Here is a 5,783-nt window from a genome sequence, read left to right on the forward strand (position 1 = left end):
TCACCCACTTTTCTGTTGTCTGTCCCCCAGGGAGGTCACATATAGTTCCTTGTAATCGGTTCCCTCTTTCCAACCCATTCTCCCTCTACCCTCCCAGTATCGCCACTCACACCACTGGTCCTGTAGGGATCATCCACCCTGGATTCCCTGTATTTCCAGTTCCTATCTGTACCAGTGCACATCCTCTGTTCTAGCCAGACTTGCAAGGTAGAATTCATATCATGATAGTGGGAGCGGGGAGGAAACATTTAGGAACTAGAGAAAAGTTGTATTTTTCGTCGTTGCTACATCGCCCCCTGACTGGCTCGTGCGTGACTCAGTCTATTTTTATCTGTGAGTATGAGATGTGTCTTTTGAAAGCAGCAGATTGATGGGTCTTGCTTTCTAATCCAGTGCTACTCTTTGTGCTTTGATTACTGCATTTAGACCATTGACATTCAGTGTAATTAATCAAAATATAGAGTAGTTGCTGTCATTTCTACTGTTTGTCTTTCTTCCCCTTTTTCTATGGTGGTGTGTGTGTGTGTGAGTTCATTCGCATCTTTTCTTCTTCACTATATCTGTAATGTTTTTGGTACTATTTTCAGTGTGTTGGTTTCTGGATGGTGTTATATCCTGTGGTATTCTCATGTTTGATTGCTTCCCTCGTTGGTTTTCTGCCCAAATAGAACTGTAAAGTATTTTTTGTAATGCTTGTTATATTTTTATGAATTCTCTGTTTCCTAATCTGAGAAAAATTTTACTTCTCTTTCAAATATGATGGAGAACTTTGCTGGATAAAGGATTATGGAATTGAAATTGTAGCCTTTCAATTTCAGAATATGTTGCTCTAATTTCTTTTTTCCTGAATGGTCTTTACAGAGAAGTCTGAGGGGTTTTTTCTTCCTGCTCAGGGACCCCAATAATTCAAATATCTTTTCACTTCATGGGATCCTATATCATCCTCAAGCTTTCTTCAGATTATTTTGCTTTCTTGTGAAACTTGCTCTTAATTGTAGAGTAGCTAAAGAAAATGGAATAAATGGTGAAGTCAAACAGCTAAATAAAAATTTTCAAAGGGTGTGTGATTGATAGGTTTGTTATACCAATCTGGCCAATAGGAACATGTGGGATTAAGCAGGTTGCAGTTTGACTGGAGGGCAAAGAGATAAATGGCTTTGCATGACCCACCTCTTGCTCTTTGGTGATTGAACCAGCTCAACTGGCAGCTGCTTTAGCTAGTTCTCTGCCTCAACTTGTGAGCTATCCTACCTGTGGTACATGCCAATGTGTGGTAGTGTTGCTAGAACTTGTGGCCCCTTTGAAACCTGCTTTGCCACACTGCTGGTGTATACACCACTTGAGCTTGAGGCTGGTGGATCCTGTCACCTTGCATTGCTTGAGTATGATATCCCATCCAGGTCTGCTTTGCTAAGCTCTTGAGCTGCTGACTGTTGGTGACCTGCCCTGCTGTTTGCTGCCTGTGGGTGGACTCTGCATTGCCCAAGGGAAGACTCATCTCTCTGCCACCTTGAGCTTGGGCTCACCAACCCTCTTGAGTTGAAAAACTTCCAGTTAATTAACATATTAACTATTCCACTGAGGTGAGTTAAACTGAGCCCTCTGCAATCCTGTGTGGACTAATTAGCTGTTATATTCATTTGTGATTATATCTATTTATATTCATAAGTGTCCTGATTTTGTTTCTCTAGACAAGGTCAAATATCATGAAATGTGTAGAGACTAAAATTTAGTAAACCAAAAAAAGGATGAACATGACCAGCATATCTTAAACTGAAAGAACTGAAGAAAAAATGGAAATCTCAACTTGTAATATTGAAATATTCTTTTGGAAAAATATTGAATAATGCAAGAAGTGTCAAGAGAAAATAAAAAGAACCAATGATGCTGAAAGAAGAAGTTCAAGGTGTACAGGAGGCATTACCAAAAATTGAGGCTCCATTCATTAATGAAATACCAACTGAAATATATCAACAGGCTGATAAAGTACTGGGAACACTCATTAATCTAAGCCAAGAAATTTGGAAGACAGCTAGGTGGCCAAATAATGGGAAGAGATCCATATATGTACTAATTCCAAACAGAGGAGACCCAACAGAATGCTCAAAGTATAAAACAATATCACTAATTTACATGGAAGTAAAATTTTGTTGAAGATCATTCAATAAATAATGTTTGCAGCAGTACACTGACAGGGAGCTGCCATAGATTCAGGCTGTATGCAGAAGAGGAGGTGAAATAAGGGCTATTATTGCTGATGTCAGATGGAGTTAGGCTCAATTTCCATCTGCATACCAGAAGATGTTTACTTCTGGTTTATTGATGATGCAAAAGCATTTGATTTTGTGGTAATAACAAATATGGAAATCTTTGAGAAGAAAGGGAATTTCAGAGCACTTCATTGTGATCATGTGGAACTTGTACATAGATCAAAATAGAGTTGTTATAACAGAATAAGGAAATACAGCATATTTCAAAATTTAAAAATGCATCAAGACTGTGATCACAGCTGAAGGGGCTTGAAAGAGTCCCTGTCATGGAGGGCCATGAGGAGTTCAAGCAGAGCCAAATTATCTGCTCTTTGAACAGACCACTCTAGAAGTATTTTAAAAATACGTTTAAAGAGAACAAGATTGAAACCATACTTAAAAGATGAATTTTGAAGTTACAGTGTATTTTGAGTGTCTTCTAACCTAAGGGGCTCATCCCTCCACATTAGATTGGACAATGTTTTGTTTTAATTTGTAGGAGTTTCACTGACTGCTTTCTCAAATTAGATTGCTAGAGCTTTTTCCTGAGTCTGTCTTAGTCTGGAAGGTCCAAAGAAATCTGGTAACCCTGGATGACCTCATTGGTACTTGCAATACCTGTGATATTGCATTATGCAAACCACCAGCATACCACATATCTAAATCTTATGGTCTCAGGCTAGTTGAAACTGGCATATATGAATACAAAGGAGGGAATTTCAGTTTCTAACCCTTCAAATTCTCTTGGGTTTCTTTTTTTTTTCTTATTCCCTTCCTCTGTTTTCCATTGATCTACATTTTCCATTTATAGAAAAGTTCTTTTTATTTAAGGGATAAAATTTGGGCAAGCATTTGTAAAATTCTCTTTAGGAAGCCAATACGGATTAAAGGCTGCTGATTCAATTGTTTGATTTTGCCCCATTTTATATCAAAATCAAGGGAGTAGAAATGTGTTTATAATTGAGGGTGTAATAAGCAACATAGTAGCATCAGATTAATTCAATATTGGATTTGACATTTGTGGGGTTAGATGTCACATTTCATAGTATTTTGGTGGAATGGTAAAAATGGGTAAATAAGCTTGACTTAAAATAAAATGATAAAAAGTGAAATAAGCTTGTCGCTTTTGCTTGCTTAGCTTACACAACAAGAAAGACAAATACACACTATGGGGATGACTGTTGACAACTAGAGAAAGACACTTTAAAGACAGAGAGGCTCATTTACACTCTAAGAAGCTCCTTTTGTCAAATCATAATCTTCTCTTTTGTCCCAAGGGATATTACAAGATCCATTGAACTAGAGCTAGACCTTCCAAAGGGAAGGACTCCATGTGTCCTAGTAAAAAATATGGACTCTTTTTTCTCTACATTACTCATCAATACCAGTGATGAGTGGTCATTAAAGAAATAAAAAAGGCAGGTATAAGTTCCTTTTGTTTATTTATTTTCTTTGAGAAGTACTCTCTTAATTTGAACCTTTCTCAAGAAGGTGGAAGGCTATTTGCAGACAAGCAAATCTATTTTCCTTTGAGTAAATAAAATGACCATAAGATCTTTTTTATTTAGAAAAAGACATGATGTGAACTTAATGGTATTGAGGCAAAATTCTCAAGAAAAGAAAAAATTAATAACCTAAAACATAACAAAACTGAAACTTACTGCCACATAATTCTTTATAGGAGTAGTGAGGTTTATATGACTACATATTTATTGAAACACATGCATGTGTACACTCATAATGAAAGTATTTTATTACATGTAAGTTAAACAAACATTAATTTTAAAAGGTGAATATATAACACTGTTTTTAAAATGTGAAATTGCTAGCAATTTTTTTAAATCACTGTTGATCAGTTTTGCTTGTTAGAGAATTCAACATTAACTGAATCTTAAGATTTTCAATGTTTTAGGGGTCATTTTACTCTTAACAATCATTTTTCTTTTTATTACAGGGTAGAATTGTATGAATACACCAGACTTTAGTTAATGATTCATCTATTACTGGACACTGATATTGGTTCTAATGTTTGGAATCAAGCTATTATGAACATTTTCATAACATTATTTATATCAACATAGGTGTTCATTTCCTTCAGGTACATATTTACAAGTAGAATTTTGTGGTTATACTATACGTGAATGTATAATTTTACATGAAATCATATTACTTTTCAAAATTGACTATTTTATTTCTTCAGTAATATATTAGAGGTCCAATTTCTATATAACCTTTTAAATTTAAGTGCTTTTTTTTTTTTCTTTTTAACACCAATAGTCCGGGATGACTTGACCTGACCTGACTGCTCCTCAGTAACTAAGGTTGGAGGACAGGAACAATATTTTTAAGGACACTTGGATCAAACGTTTCAGCTTTCAACACAAGGTGGCCCTTACCGTGCTTCAGCTTCAGTCCTGATTAGGCTTCAGGGAGTGACTTTCCCTAGCATTCGTTGTGCTTACTGTACATCCAAGCATTGCTGTTGGCTTCAGAAAGCATGCCAATTTTTAATAAAGGACTCACTCGGACTATAATGGCTGACACAATAAGGCAATGTCTTTTTCTGAAATGCTGCAGATAAGTTACAGCAAACTGAATGGCGACCGTCAAGGAAAACCTCACTGTGGGCTCTTTTTTGACTGCAAAAGCTGTGTGGAGCAACTTTAGCTTCAATAAGGGCCACAACTTCAGTTTTTATAGTGTGTTGAATTAGTAGTAGACTTTTATTATGTCTTAATACACATTTCTTGGTAGCTAATACTCTTAATTATATTTATAGTTGTATGTTGATCAAATTAGCAGAGACACTGGAATATATGAGGAAGAACTCTTCATCAGGGTATGAGGAAGTCTTGTTAACAATATTTAGATGACACAATCTTACTTGCTTAAAGTGAGGAGGTTTTGAGGCACTTGTTGATCAAGAATTTTGGCATTCAATACAGATTATTACTCACTGTAAAGAAAGCCAAAATTGTCACAACTGGACCATTATGTAACTCAATGATAAACAAAAAAAATGAGTGAAATAAATGAGTTCATCTTACATGGATCCACAATCAATCAATGCTCACGAAAGCAGCAGTTAAGAAATCAAATGATATATTTCATTATATATGTGTGTATATGCATATATATACACACACATACATTTTCTGCACAGGAACTCTTTAAATCATTGAAGAGCAAAGGTGTCTTTATAAGGACTAAGGTGTATTTGACACAACCCATGGTATTTTCAATCATCTCATATGCATGTGAAAGTTGAGCATTGAGTAAGGAAGACCAAAAAAGATCAATACACTTGAATGATGGTGTCGGTGAAGAATATTGAAGGTATCATGGACCAACAAATCTGTTTGAAAGAAGTACAGTCAGAAAGCTTCTTAGAAGCAAGGATGGTGAATCTTTGTCTTATGTACTTTGGGCATGTTATCAGGACAGGCCAGTCACTGTAATAGGACATTATGCTTGATAATGTAGAGGGTTAGTTTAAATGCAGAAGGCCCTCAATAAGATGAATGACTGATTGGC

The 5,783-nt window shown here is 35.9% G+C and overlaps 1 non-coding gene across 1 annotated transcript; it reads right to left on the reverse strand.

The window, feature by feature from the left end:
* Positions 1–4,800: 4,800 nt before the first annotated feature.
* On the reverse strand, positions 4,801–4,933 carry LOC115870956. Its single transcript, XR_004047017.1, has one exon. It is a non-coding gene; the product is annotated as a small nucleolar RNA SNORA16B/SNORA16A family (small nucleolar RNA).
* Positions 4,934–5,783: the final 850 nt, after the last annotated feature.

The sequence above is a fragment of the Echinops telfairi genome, unplaced genomic scaffold (assembly GCF_000313985.2).
Source record: "Echinops telfairi isolate 266 unplaced genomic scaffold, ASM31398v2 ScPeMD7_3509;HRSCAF=4178, whole genome shotgun sequence".
NCBI classification, from domain to species: Eukaryota; Metazoa; Chordata; class Mammalia; order Afrosoricida; family Tenrecidae; genus Echinops; species Echinops telfairi.